Here is a 15,805-nt window from a genome sequence, read left to right as displayed (position 1 = left end):
TGTAAAACTAAACGGCAAATCGCTCACTTAGCTTGACATTTCGTCGCAAAATTACGACAAATTAAACCAAAGTAATGTTTTTTTTGCCTTTTTTAGTGCTTGCGACCTTTATTGCAGCATTTAAAAATTTCGAGGACGCTTAAGCACTTTTTATGATGTCAACCTAGTGACATCATAAAAAGTGCTTAAGCGTCCAAAGCAGTGGTGGTTGCGGATGCGAGCACTTGACTAATTGCTGTTCCTACGTTCTACAGGTGCCCTTCCTCGACGGACTAGGATACATTCCGATAGTGACTGCAGCACCGCATTCTTGACATAGACCTGCGCCTGCGCGGATCTCCAGTCTACGTATCGGGAAGCGGTGCCCTTCCTTGACGGACTACGATACATTCCGATAGTGACTGCAGCACCGCATTCTTGTCGTAGACCTGCGCCTGCGCGGATCTCCGGTCTACGCATCAAAAGCAGTGACCGGTGGCCCGCCCGCACCAAAGCAGTGGTGGTTGCGGATGCGAGCACTTGACTAATTGCTGTTCCTACGTTCTACAGGTCAGTTGGTTTTCCTCAAGCTTTGGTATTACGTTTTGTCTTATACCGCAACCACCACCGCTGCTGCTGCTGCTTTTTGTGTTATTGGGACATTCGTGTATTCACGTTATAAGTTTCTTAGCACTGCTGCCAGGCCTGCATTGTTCTGTTCATAGCAATGACGAAGGATTTTGTGAAAGCTCTCGATGATTTCAAGCGTGAAATGAGACTTGAAATGCGCTCTGTTAAAGAAAGTGTGAAGTTTTGTAGCGACACTTGCGATGAAACCAAGGCGATTAACTCCGAACTGAAAGCTTTGAGGCAGGAACTGAGCGTCCTGCTCAAAAGTAACGAAGATCTCAAGAAAGAAAACAAGCAGCTAGCGCAACGAGTTGATGAGCTCGAACAATATAGCCGTTTGAATAATCTAGAGCTTAAGGGCGTGAAGGCAGCAGACAATGCTAATGATGTCATACGAAAACTTGGCGAAGTTATTGACGAACCAGTTTGTGCTGCTGACATTGACACATGTCACAAGATAGCAACACGAGTAACGGGCGAGAGCAACATTATCGTTCGCTTCGTGCGCCGAGACAAGCGACAGGCCGTTCTTGCGAAAGCTAGGAAACGACAGATCACAAATCAAATGCTAGGGCTTCCTGGATCCGATAGGGTGTACGTTAACGAACATTTAACCCGTGCTAATAAGCAACTACTGGGAGCCACAATTGCCCGCAAGAAAGAAATGTCTTGGAAATTCGTTTGGACAAGCGGGGGCAAGATTTTCGCCAGACGGAATGAATCTTCCAATGCCGTCAGGATTGCCGGTGAGAGCGATTTGTGCAAAATATCACAATAGCTGTATTATTTCTCGCTTGAGGAATCATGGCTATGTTCCAAATACCGACTTGTTCTTTATACAACTCTGAATCTTTCAACGCTAAGTTCCATAACCGACGCCAGGAACTGTCTGTTATTCACTTTAACATAAGAAGCCTCAAAAACAAAGGCGACCGCCTCGATCACCTTTTTACCTTACTAACAACAGAATTTGATGTATTAGTATTTTCTGAGACATGGTTGCTCACACATGATGACCGCCTTCATTTCAATAACTACGCTTATAACGGTCTCCTACGTCCCAATGGAAGAGGTGGAGGCCTTGCTATATATGCTAAATGCTGCTACCCGCACTCTGTTCTTGAGGACTACTCAATAATGAGCCCCAGTGTTGAATGTTTAGCGGTATCACTGCCCAATGTAATTGTCGTAGCAATTTATAGGCCACCGACTGGAAATAAGCGAGAGTTTCTAGATTTCCTTGAAAAAATGCTTGAAAATTTGAATTCTAGCACTCTTCCATTTGTACTCATGGGCGACATTAATATAAATCTATTGCATGACGACCCGTGCACTGCCGATTTCAACGGTGTTATTTCATCTTTCGCATGTTACAATCACATTACTTTGCCTACTAGAATTACTCTTGACACAGCCACCCTTTTAGATGTTTGTGTTACAAACATTGAACCGCGTAATATTGAATCTGGATTACTGAGTTCGGACATTAGCGACCATATTCCAATTTTTTGTTTTATCAACAGAGTGCGCGAACGCAAGGTTACAGTTGATAGATATATGACGCGGCAAATAAATGATAAAAATTTAAACAAGTTTCAATGCCTCATTCGGAATATAAACTGGCATAACATATACAGTATTGATGACGTAAACAGGGCGTACTCAGAATTTATTAAGAAGTTTTTAAATGCCTATAATGACGCTTTTCCTCTAATTAGAAGAAGAGTAAATAGGAAGAAGTTCAGAAAGCCGTGGATAACCAAACATTTGCATGAAAAAATCTGCACTAAGAACAAAATGTACCACTCCTTTATTCAGAATCGGGATCCCAACATTCTAAAAGAGTATAAAAAGTATCGAAATCAACTGAGTAAAGAATTAAAGACAGCAAAAACAAATTATTTTATCGAGCGTTTTACGAGAATCCAAAACGACAGTGGTAAAGTATGGAGAGAAGTAGCTAATCTAACGAAAGGGAAAGATAATAATGCGCTGAACGAGATAAGTACGCCGGACGGAAATTTGTGTGGTTTTGATTTAGCTTGTGCTTTTAATAAGTACTTTGTCAATGTTGGTAAACCGCTCGGTGATACACCTGAACCTGATAATGTATTGATTAACAATATTACTTCTTTATCGAAGTCTGTGTTTTTTTCACCCAGTTCCTCTCAAGAAATAGTGATTTTAATCAACAAGTTAAAAAATGATGTATCTGCAGGTCATGACGATATAAAATCTGTCCCCATTAAGCGCGTTGCACCTTTGATATCTGACGTATTGTCTTATCTTGTAAACCTAATGTTTACTACTGGTGTGTTTCCTGATGACCTAAAAATCGCCAAGGTTTGTCCGATATACAAAAGTGGCAATCGAATGGAAATGTCAAACTACCGACCAATTTCTGTGTTACCAGTATTTTCCAAATTATTTGAAGGAGTTATCAATAGCAGACTCGAATGTTTTTTCACTAAACACAACCTGATATCTGCTTGCCAGTACGGTTTTCTGAAGAAAAAATCCGCAGAGCAGGCGCTACTCGTTATTAAAGACAAAATACTTGAAAATATAGAACACAAACACTACACTCTTGGTCTCTTTTTAGATTTTCGAAAGGCGTTTGACTGCGTACAGCACAATATCCTTTTAGAAAAGTTGAATTACTATGGTGTACGTGGTGTCACACATAACTTAGTGCAGGATTATTTACGTCATAGGATGCAGTACGTACGGGTGAATGATGTTGCATCTAACCGACTAACTGTCACTTGTGGAGTCCCTCAGGGCTCTATATTAGGACCTCTATTGTTTTTAATATATATTAATGATATTACTAAACTACCAGGCTCTCATGACATGATTATGTATGCGGATGATACGAACATATTTTTTACAACCAAATCTCTTGTACAAGCGGAAGCTACGGTAAACTGGTACTTAGGAAACTTGCAGTCATGGCTACAACGCAACATGTTTTCCTTAAATTTATCCAAAACTAGCTACATTATTTTTAGGCCAATTAATACTGCTGATTCATATAAGGCCAATATTCAATTTGGTCGGGTAAGAATACATGAGGTCGACTGCATTAAATTTCTTGGTGTCTGGTTCCACCAGAACCTTTCATGGAACACACATGTGTCAAAATTAGCATCTGAAATAAGTAAAAGTGTTGGCTGTCTCTACAAAGTAGCTTGTCTGGTACCCGTGTGGTTGAGACTGCAGATGTATTATGCGCTTGTGTATTCTAAGTTAACCTATTGTATTCTCGTATGGGGAACAACTACGCCTACTAACTATCAAAAACTACTAGTACTCCAAAAGAGAGCCTTGCGGTGCATTCATGGGTACCGTGGCAGACCCAAAGACTTTTCCACGTTGCCATTGTTCCGTACTTACGATCTGCTTAAAGCGAACCAAGTCTACCTCTTTCGACTGTTGCAATATATTAAGAGCAATCAACTGCACACTCAAGACTTTACTCTGTCTAACGATGCATATCACTTTCGAAAACAAATCCACCGGGTCCCCAAAACGCGCACAAACTATGGCAAACAAAAATTAAATTATCAGGTCACTGTGGTTATTAATAAAATGTTGACGGATGTTGATTTTGATGTTGCATTGAAATTATTCAAAAAAACAAACAAAGAAATATTTACTCGAATCTGATTTGTGCTTTGTATAAGCTTGTATTAAGTTTATATTCTGTATATTTATAATGCTTTGTATTTTGTCTACGCTGCATGCTTGGCAGCATTGTGTTACACTGGCAAATGCAGCTAACACTGCAATTATGTGTTTTCGTTTATTTATGTCAGACTGTACAAGGGAGCCGAGGCCTCTGTCAGGCACTCCAGCCTTTAGCCCCGGCTACCCCCCTTTGTGTGAAAGGAAAATAAACTTCACTTCACTTCACCAAAGAACTAGTGACTGATTGCCGAACATGTTCGAAAGATCAGGCATTCGGCAAATTAAGCCTAGGAGATCAGATGTTCCTGAATCTCGAGCTCAAAGCTGGTCATACCGCACACCTAGTGCTCTGGGGTGGGATCATTTTATTATTATTGTAATTTTTTTTTGTAAGTTCACTTGATTTCTAGGACTCTACATATATCTGTGTTCACATCACCAAGCAAAGAAAACATTAAGGAGTATTTTTTATAAAAAAATAATAGCTGCTATATTGTAATATCATGCTCAAATTAGTTATGTAGGCCTGAGTACATGCTCTATCGAAGTTGAAGGCCACAAGGCTTTCTCTGGGTCCACCCTTAGTTAGCCAAAGCCGGCTAAGCGTGATGTAAAATGTGAACAATCTGCCAATTTGTAAAAGAGGAACAGCGGCACAGGTTGGCGTACAAACAAATGCATTATCCCAACAGATACTGAAGGGAGAAACAAATTATCTTCGCACGTTGGTTCTCATCGATGCCCCACACGAAAGGGGCGAATACTCTAAGCACGGCCGGATCTTTATCTCACCATTAGTTTAGTATCTGACACACGTAAATAACCATTATGACAAGAAAGACATTACATACCTGCGCACAGGCGAATGCAAAGATCTCACCCCATCTATGCTTGCGAGGCAACCTTTACAGGTGTGCGTACTGCTGAGCAGTGCAGCTCCGTGTTCTGTATTAAATGCAAGGGCACGAGATGCCGGAGCGGTGGTGCATTGTTCTATCTATTACCAGCAAATCTAGGGTGTTTTGTTACTATACTATATGTGGTGGTAGAACTGCTCCTATGGGAATTAGTAGGGTAGTTTTACTGCACGAGATATGCCACCAAGCTACTACTTCTCAACCTTGGTAACTCATACTTTTGCAGTTCTTAATGCATCTCATGACACTGTATCTATGGAGTTGCTCATTCTTAACTTGAATAAAACTATCAAGTTGCATTTCCTACATTGGAAACTTGAAGGAATGCAACTGAACGGCCCTACCAATCCTGGAGTAGGAATGGGCCAATTTTTTCCATTCTGAGGAATTAAAAGGAATAGAATTGCGGTAAATCCTAATTCCCCAGAATGTAATTGGAATGCAATGAAGTCCCCATTCCGCAACACTACCAGAAATGAGTGATTGAAACCTCTTGCAAAGGGATGGGCCACCCTGCGGCCAGCACACGCGATTCCCCTTTCCAGGATCACAGAATGGGTTTCTCCTCCTTCAGTGATAGAATAAACTCTCGTGAGGGAAACGGAAACCAGGACAGCAGAGAAATCGAGTATGCCGTTAGCCGGACACTTTCTCTGGCACCAGGGAACAAGCAGGAAGGAACTCCCTGTGAGCCAAGGACTTCAACGACCGAGACAACGACCCTTTGTTATCTGCCGAGAGCAGAAGTCCCTCAATGCGACAATTCGGCCATACTGCTAACGTAGAAATAAAGTGTTCTTTTGTTGACCTAGCCTGTTGCCTTATTCGCCCGAACCAGTGTAACTGCGATGATCCGAGCTACGGAAAGGCGACGTTAATCGAGCACAATACGACTGTGTACTGCACAGTAGAAGAGTTCCGTGACAGCCCCTGCGACGAATTCCTCCCGGCTAATTATGAGTGGCGTTTGCGGAGAAAGTTGGAGCTAGGCTTCTGCCCACTGTACTTAGGACAGACCCCCTCATCTGGAGCCCAACATAACGAATTTGGCAACACGGCTAGTTTTGTGGACGCAAGCGACTACTGACGCTCCTCCAAACGTAGGACAACAGGCATGTTGGAATTTCAAGATTTGTTCATGTTGTCTGATGTCTCGTCGCAGAGTGTCGATCCTTTGGCAAACGCAGAGGCACTGTTCGGACTTTCCGACAGTGTAGATTTTGGTCGTTTCACGCGGGAGGACCACAAGGTTGCAGAGACCGCGTTAGCAGAAACTATACCTACAACGGAGAGCGCCACGCCGGACACTCCATCACCTCGCACGTGAACAGAGAGGCACCGCCACAAATTGCTCCGACACACGCCCAACTGTAGCAAAGTCTTCAGGCAGCAGTTTGCCCTTGAGCGAGGTACTCTTACAGAATGCAGTGTCAGTAATGCAAAGCCTGGCGACTACCCTGCAGAACACAATGTAGGCCCCCATGCAGAATGTGCGACCACGTGTCAAGGTAGACATGCCTACTTACACTGGTTACCCCGACTGCAAGAGCACCAAGGGGTATCTCAGCCGGTTGCTCCATCATCAGCAGCCAACGGTGCTGTCTGGCGCCAAACTTTTTGAGTACGTGGTCCCAGTGTCGCTCATAGAGCAAGCAGCTAGATGATTCCGACTAACCGGACATCGTGGCTGCACAGTAGAGAAGTTCCGCGACAGCCCCTGCGGCGAGTTCCTCCCGGCTAATTATGAGTGGCGTTTGCGGAGAGTTGGAGCTACGCACCAAGCATCTGGACGAATCCTTGCTGGAGTAGGTATGGGCAATGAACGAACTGTATGGTCTCGCTAACCCTCACACCACCAATGCAGAAAAAGTCTAGTGGGTTACGCGACAAGTGCTCCCAACTTTTGCGGCGCACTTCAGGAAATGCAATTTCGCAGACCTAGAAGAGCTCCCCACGGAGGTGAAGCACATACAAGGGGACATCCTCGCAGTGCAAGTATATCGCCCACCTCCACCCACAACGCAGTCATTCGAGCCTCAAAGTGCGTGGAATGGTGGCACAATAGCTTCAGTACCGTTTAGGGTTAACGCATCAGCATCCTTAATTGATAAGTAAGTGCCACGCGGTTAGGAGCTGTCAGACCGCGCTTAGCACACCGCCCCAGCAAGCGACATTCCATGGCAGGAGCACGCGGTCGACACGAGGCCTAACGAGCGGTGCAACTCAGAGCGAGGATCATCGGATTGAGGCGACTTATGATTGAGTCGGCGTGGTTTCTGCGTTCTTTGCTATCGGTGTGGTGCGCCGGGGCACATCGCACGTGAATGCGACTACACACCGGGTTAAGAGCAAATGCGCGGTTCAGGAAACGGACGGCACCATCGGTGAACCACATCGGGTGCGATGATCAGCAATTCCACCGATGCGTTCATTTCACTGGCACCCTCAGTCTGTCGCGTAGGTGATGCTGTAGATATGCCCACATTCAGTAAAGCACCCTCCATATGTGACACTAACTAAAAGTGTGGCACTGCCAACGCGCAAAAGTAGTTTTCTCTTTTTTTATTTTACTTTGAAGTTAGGGGGGGGGGGGGGGCAGGGGGTACACACGCACGTGCACTTGCGGTGGCGAGGACGCCAGCAACGACGGGTCATGGGGTGCAGGCTCGCATGCCCGCCTCGCGCTCACACCCGCCCGAAATCACGAGCGCTGGCTCTCACCTGCAGCGCCATGCACGCCACCGCTGCTTCGCGCTTTGTCGGAAGCGAGGCAGCCGCGGAAAATGCATGCCCAAAATGCCAGAATGCGGAGCAAAATTCCTAGGTTGTCCGTGGGGAAAATTCGTTATATCAAGGTTGTCTCCCACTGTTACTTTGTTACATAGAGGTCGCGAATACATGTGCTTCTATGGAGCAATGGCAGGAAATAGAAATACTTCGTTATATCGAGGAGCTTGTAACATGGAAGTTCATTATAAGCAGGTTTAACTGTAAGTGCCAGTAGATTCTGTGATCATTGACGTACCTGGAATCATGAGGCTAATAGATAATTTACCATTCCTCTCCGTGCCTGGCTATGACTGTAATAATAGCAAATTTATTAAAAGCACTATCGTTATATTATGATACTAAAACTTTTGAACAATCAATTGTGTTCTTGTCAACTTCCTAAAGAATGGAAAATAAGAAAATCTCTTTCAATTTAAAAATCCAGCTTAAGAAATTCAACTTTTATTACCAACCTATATCACTTACAAATAATTGTTTTGAATTCTTAGAACTTGTAATCTTCGTGAATCTCGTAACTTTCTAGAGTCCAACTCGCGCTTCGCTAATGCACAACATGGTTTTAGAAAACCATGCTCCTGCGAAACTCAGCTTGCTTCTTTTCCTCATCATCTGCATCAAATCCTCGATCACTCATCTTGTGGTGACAGTGTTCCTTTAGATTTCAGGAAACCATGTGCTAAGTATTGACACACACCTACTTACATGAATAGAACATTTTCTTTCTGATCACTTCCAACTCCTAACAGCTAATATTCACCATTCACTGAAGTACAGTCAGGCAAGCCTCAAGAGCTAGTGTTGAGACCGTTATTATTTCTTATATATAAATGAATGATCTAGCTATGAAGCGTAGAAACTTGGGCAAGTTGGTAGGATATAACCAAATATACGAACAGCACAACTTAAAAGTAGCTACAGTGTAACTGCAAAAGTGAAGAGATCTTTTTCTATCCTTGTTTCTTGGCTTTCATGATTACACTGTAACTACTTTAGGTTGCGCTGTTAGTATATTCAGTTACAATCTAACATAGATCTCATGTCATCTCATACAATGACAACTTGCTATGTTCATGACACACTCGCCCATGTATCGCTAGCTTCACATATACCAAATTTGGTATTACGTGACGTGAACGGGCGACAAACACAAATGCCAGGCGTAAATGTTGCTGGCATTACAAACGTGATTGGTGCCGTTATTACGCGACTATAAATGGCATACTTGCATCTTCTCTAGATACGTGAGTGCGCATAACATTTCTACTTGTGTTTACTGTGCAATAGGTTAGTCCGCCTTGTAACGTTGAGCTCATTTTGAAGTGATGCATCAACCTTCTTCATTCATGCTTCGCATGTCATCGATTCCCACTGCCAATTTTTCTGCCAATCTGCTAATTTTTTGAGGCCCAATATTCATTTTGTCCTCACGAACTTCCCGTGACAATATTTCAAATCGTTAACTAGGCCTAATCAGCATCGGTTCCTTTACAGTGTCAGTCGTGGGCGACCAAAGTTGCAGTTTTATACAGAATCAACGCAACCCTCCTCGATGGCTTTACTTAAAGGGAACGGGGCACGGGTGGCGCTTCCATGGTGGTTTGCAATTCGCTTACAATGTCTTTTGATCATATGTCGAAGAACTCACTCACTAGACGACTCACTCAGAGTTAGATCAAGTCATGAGTCGGAGTCTGAGAGAGTCCGGATGAGTAACATTTTCATGAGTCTGAGTCCGAGTGAGTACAGTTGCAGAAAATTTTCGTGACTGTAAAGGGAGAGTTCGGCTGAAAAAAATTTTGGTTAGTCTGAGTTTGAGTTAGTCCAATGCACAATATATATTTGTTGAGTGAGTCTGAGTGAGTTTGCCGACCTACTCTTCTATCTATTCATTTGCAGCATTAGTATCAGCCTTACTTGCATTCACATATACAATCACGTCTACTCACATGTGTTCCAAAGCAGTATCATTCATACACCCCTTCAATATTTATTGATTAGAGGCTGTGGGGTCTCGAATTGGCGAGCGACACGCTCTTGGAATGAACGAACACAGCAGACGCGGTCGGTCCAAACCAAACACTCATTTATTCAACTACTTTTTGGTCGACGATATTGTCAGCCGAATCATTTACATCAACTGTGATCCACACGCTAAACATTACACAAAATTACACAACACAACACTCCACCACATAACAAACACAATAACAGTAGGGTTGACAGGCGGGCTGGTTGGTACAAATTTATAATGGAATAATTGGAAGCGCAAACCAACGGGACACAAGAGGAGAGACAAACAAGTGCTTGTTTGTCTCTCCTCTTGTGTCCCGTTGGTTTGCGCTTCCAATTATTCCATTATGAAACACAATAACATACCCAAGACACCATCGCCAACGTTTGACCTACCATGAGGGCGCACCGCAGACAACCCGCGGTGCCATTTATGGCAGACCCACGCTAGAGACAACCGTTCGCGCCAACCGTCACCAGCCGAAGAGACTCGCTCAACTCTTCTCTGCTGCCACCAAGGTTTGCCTGCCGCCAGGAGTCACCGCGGGTGCTACGGCTCCAACAACCATGATGATGATAGCGGTGATCTACGCTCGCGAACACGCCATCTACCGCTCAATAGTTGTGACCCTGGAATACGGCTTTTATGCAAAACACGTGTGCCGCGCGGCGCAAACAACTTTACAGGGGGTGTCAAACCCCCCCCCCCCCCCCCCCCACAAGGAATTAATTAATTTAAGGGGTGCTTGGACCTCCTCTCAACCAACTTTTTCAGGGAAGCTTTTGATAAATATACTTTATGCTGTCATCTCTTCCTAGAAAAATTACATTACTGCTTTGCTTGCACTGAGAGCTCACTTTAAATGATACCATGTCAAACAGCTGCAAGAAGAGCCCAGATTACGTGAGATTTGGTATTTAAGAGCATCACAGCATGGTTGAAGATGCTCTTAAATGAAGACTCAAATTAAGCCGTGCGCCAGACTCTGGGTTAGTAATGTTCGGTGAGTTTGAGTTCGAGAGAGTCAGGCGCAAGAAAATTTTCGTGAGTGTGAGTCCAAGTGAGTGCGGCTCCAGAAAATTTTCGCTAGTCTGAGTCCGAGCGAGTTCACAACTTGAAATATATTTCATGAATGAGTCTGAGTGAGCTGCACAAGTTTTGCCGACCTATGCTTTGGAAGTCGGATGATATGCTGTTAAATGGAACAATTGGTCACAAAATCAGTCGTGATAATGTTCATGATCTAGGTGGCCTGAAACGTATTTGGCGAATTTCTGCACTGCTGCTTTCTTTTCATTTTTTTTCTTATTCATTTTGTTGTTAACGCAGGTCTTTTGATGTTGATTTTTGGAAATTTGGATGCTTGCGAGCACACCGCATCGCATGCTTCTTAGACACGCGAGCCTGCATGCTCAACATGCTTTGCACTTGTGTAGCTTGTGAAGAAAGTTGCCTCGGGTGTAGTGTGGATATTTTTGAATTCGACGACTTAAGTTATCAGCAGTCTATGCTGTAGTCAGAAAGAAAATTTTCGAAAATTTTACCCCATGTAATTGGTGCACCCCGAACCTGGAGCCGTATTTTCTGGGAAAAAAAGGTGTGCCGATTATGCGAGTAAATATGGTAAAAAGAAAAAATTTAGGCAATACGTTCACAATTGTTTGCATTGTAAGTAAGAAAGCCTGTTCTGTGAAAAATTTTCATGAGTTCTTTTCAGTTTTTCAGTTTACTGGTGTCAATTTATCATTTTTCTGCCCCAGTAAGCAACGATAACGCTGCTCAAATGCAGGTCGAACCTTGCAAGCAAGTGTGAGCCTGTGTTCCTTAGGTTATCTATGTTCCTCAAACAGAAAAAAATGAAGGCATTGTGAAATGCTCTGTTGCCCACATAAAACAATTGGGAAAGAAGCTGTTCACTACAGAGGGAAAGGAGCACATTTTGCCAGTCTGGAATTACAAACAAATGTACTGGCTCCCAACCGGCCGTGAAATTACTGCCAATTATTTCTGCTGTTCATTGATACCTCCGCATCCCCTGACAGGATAATGTGAGTGTCTTCACAGAGTCCTTGAGTCTCCGAAAGATGAAAAATGACAACCCCGTCTGCATCGAGATTTAGGGAAACCTGGCTTTGATAAGAATTTCCTATTGCACAGTTCCTGCTTGGCTAAGCCTCTTTTTTTGTCAAAACTAAAACTGACAGCTTGTGAGGGTGGCCGAGAGAGGGCGTTACGTGACGGCGTCATCATCATCGGGACTTGGCCGAGAGAGGACACTACGTGACGGCGTCATCATCATCATTGGGACTGGAGTGGTGGGGGTTGCGTGTGTGGGAAAGGGAGAGTTCGGGCTGGTTGGAAGGAGTGGCAAGACGTAGCGGTGTGTGGTGTGCGAGTTAGGGTTAGCGCGTGACAAGTGGGGGCTCGTCCGGGATGGCTTCAGGCCCGACAACAGCAGCGGACGACATGCCTAGGCTCCAAGGTCTCGTTGAAGAGCTGTTGCTGGGCACCGACGGCTCCGCCATGGAGCGCGAACGAATCGCGGCGGTCGTGCGCGATCGAGTGATGGCGACGCCGCTGCCCACGGCTCCGCACGTGGGAGCATGGAATGGGGCCGCTAACACTGGCGCGGCCCCTCGGGCCACCGACGACTCTGCGCCTCGGCTCGCCGCTGCGCACCTCCCCCGCTACTCCGGTGCTAGAGACTTGCAGTCGCCGGAGGAGTTTCTCGAACGTTTGGAAAACTTCTGCCTCGTGACGGGGGTCGCCGCCGATAAGCGACTGACACACGTGGTACCGGCTGCCCTCGAGGGTGGCGCGAAGTTGTGGTGGCGGTTCGTGCGCGGGTTCGACTCGTGGGAGCAATTCACCGCCGCCTTCCGCTCCGAGTTCTCGTCGATTGACGCGAAGCGTCGCCTGAAGGCGGAGCTCGAACAGCGCACGCAGCACCCGGAAGAAAATTTGAAGGAGTTTATATATGCGATCGCTACTTTTTACGACCGCATCGGGGAAGAGGTCTCCGAAGCCGAGAAGGTGCAGCGCGTACTGAGGCAGATGCACCCTCAGTTGCAAGATTTGGCGGAGGGGCATGCCTACAACGACCTCGCCGAGTTGGTGAAGGCAGCCGACGGCCTAATGGAGCGGGCTTGGCGTCGCCTCCAGTACAGACCACCGCCACTTCCGAGCAACCAAGTAGCCAGAGATCTGGCGTTCCGCCCTAGCCAGGCCCCCGACTATCGCTCACTGCCGCAGCCGAACACTATGGCGACGGCGTCGTTCGCTTCGTTTGCTACTGCCCCACCGGCACCGCCGACTTATCACTGGCCACTGCATCCAGCTGCGCTAGACCCGTCGTACTGCCGGGACCGACAGTACTCGTGCGACACAGCGCCTCCGTTCTCACCCTAAGGGCCAGGACCGATGCCGCGGCAGGAGCCCGCGGGTGAAGCAAGGCGTGTGCAGTGCCATCGCTGTGGTGGATTCGGCCACATATCTCGCAATTGTGCCACGGGTCGACGAATGGGGCCACCCGTTTGCTTCCGGTGCCAGCGATCGGGTCACCTGCAAGCACAATGCCCGGGAAACCAGTGGCGGTAGATGCTGCCCCGGCGGGCACCTACGGCAGTGCGCACCAAGTAGCGACCACAGCCGGTGGCAAAGAGCCCCTTATGGACGTCCGTATCGGGTCGTCGACGTTCAAGGCCCTGCTAGATACAGGCTCAAGTGTAAGCTTCTTCGGACCGCACGCCGCGGCGGCGGCCCAAGCTTCTGGAGCCAAACCCAAGGCAGACGTACGCGTGCTGCGTTTGGCATCAGGCTGGTCGCAGTCAACCATGTCTCTGAAGTGCCAGATCGAGTGGGCTGCCGGTTGCCGCAGACAGCAGTTTTTGTGCGTTCCTGACCTGTGCCGTGACGTTGTCCTTGGTAGGGATTTCCTGACGGTGAGTGGCATCTCTCTGCACGTGTCACTTGGTGGGTGGACTGTCGGCACAGAACCACAAAGAATTGTGCCGTTTGTCAAGGCCGCTAAGGAACAGCCAGAGGCAGTGGACGATTTTGGAGACAGTCTGCGCTGCATTTTTGCTGAGAGTGATGCCACTGTGTGTGCCAGTGTGCCGGAGGCGACTGCAGCCTGCAATGTGATCATTTCCGGCCACTCGTCGGACCTAGACCCACGCATGAAAAACATTTTAGAAGAGTTCAGCGAAATATTCACCACAACTCCGGGCTGCACAACCCTGGCAGAGCATCGCATAGACACGGGAGACAACCCACCTGTTCGATGCAAACTGCGACCAGTGAATTCCAAGAAGCAGGCCATCATGGACAACTGCATTCAAGACCTGTTGGCACAGAACCTCATCCGCCCTAGCCAAAGTCAGCATGCCAGTGCTCCAGTCCTGGTTGAGAAGAAGTCTGGTGGCTACCGCATGGCTGTGGATTACCGCCAGCTAAATGCACGCACTAAGGTGCCAGTCTACCCCATGCCGAGGACTGATTGGTTGCTGGCACAGCTGGGACGAGCCAGGTGGTTCTCAAGTTTTGATCTTTCACAGGGTTTTTTTCAAATCCCTGTTCAAGAGCAAGATATTCCAAAGACAGCGTTCATTTGCCATCGGGGAACCTTCGAGTTCATGAGAATGCCCTTTGGAGTTGCCGGAGGTCCTGCCACGTTTCAGACCCTGATGGACCGACTACTGGAGGGAATTAATCACCAGTTTGCCATGGCGTTTCTCGATGATGTCCTTGTGTATTCGGAGACCCTAGAGGATCATCTTGAGCATGTTCGGGAGGTGTTGAAGCGGATAAGTTCGGCACAGCTGACCATTAACCCAGAGAAGGTGCACGTGTGCTGTCAATACCTTAAGTTCCTTGGCCATGAAATATCGCCCGGGCAGTGTAGGCCGGACAAGGAAAAAGTGCGAGCGGTGCTGGACTATCCTCAACCAACAACACTCAAACAGCTGCAGGCCTTCCTGGGACTAGCAGGCTATTACAGAGGGTTCATACCTCAGTTTTCTATCACTGCACGTCCACTCACAGAACTCCTTAAGAAAAAGCAACGTTGGCGGTGGGAGCTGCAGCAAGAGGAAGCCTTTAGAGCACTTAAGCAGTCCCTGGCCGACGATGTTGTGGTAAACTTGCCGGACCTCAACAGACCATTCGTGGTGGAAACAGACGCCAGTGGAGTCGGCATTGCAGCGGTGCTTCTGCAGGCAGCCGAGAGTGATGCTCAACTGCGTCCAATAAGCTTCATTAGCAGGGTCCTCACTGAGGCAGAGCAGCGCTATACAGTGCAAGAATGGGAGTGTCTGGCTGTGGTGTGGGCAGTGGACAAGTTCCGACCATAGCTTGAGTTCACCGAGTTTGAGGTACACTGTGATCACTCCTCACTATCCTGGATGTTCACCACAGACCAGGCCTCACCACGTGTAAAGCGTTGGGTTTTGCGGCTGCAAGGTTTCAACTGCAGGATCAAGCACAGGCGGGGTCTTGCAAATGTGCCAGCCGACGCCTTGAGCAGAGCTCCCCTTCAGCACCAGGAAGTTCCAAGCCCGAGTCTACACGAGACGCTGTTCCCTATGGCTGTTCCAGAGCCCAGCCCACAAATCAGCTTTGAGGCAGCTGCTGTAGCATCTGAAGTGGACGACACTACTGTCTTGAATGATGCAGGGCTCCTCGCCCAGGAACAAGAGCAGGACCCCATACTGTCAAAACTACGAACTGTGATGAAGGGAGGAAAGCTTCCGCCCACTGACAGTGATCAACCTTTGATAAAAGACCTGGC

The 15,805-nt window shown here is 46.8% G+C and overlaps 1 protein-coding gene and 1 long non-coding RNA gene across 14 annotated transcripts in view; one reads left to right on the top strand and one right to left on the bottom strand.

The window, feature by feature from the left end:
• LOC119178046 (uncharacterized) overlaps window positions 1-15,805 on the bottom strand; it is an 831,732-nt gene that overhangs the window by 394,462 nt on the left and 421,465 nt on the right. The window lies entirely within an intron of this gene.
• Window positions 1-15,805, top strand: part of LOC142767528 (uncharacterized) — a 93,889-nt gene that overhangs the window by 9,386 nt on the left and 68,698 nt on the right. The window contains exon 2 of the long non-coding RNA XR_012884975.1: window positions 255-549. This is a non-coding gene — a long non-coding RNA (uncharacterized LOC142767528). The remainder of the gene's footprint in view (window positions 1-254; window positions 550-15,805) is intronic.

The sequence above is a fragment of the Rhipicephalus microplus genome, chromosome 1, assembly GCF_043290135.1.
Source record: "Rhipicephalus microplus isolate Deutch F79 chromosome 1, USDA_Rmic, whole genome shotgun sequence".
NCBI classification, from domain to species: Eukaryota; Metazoa; Arthropoda; class Arachnida; order Ixodida; family Ixodidae; genus Rhipicephalus; species Rhipicephalus microplus.
This window is presented reverse-complemented; position numbering and strand designations above follow the sequence as displayed.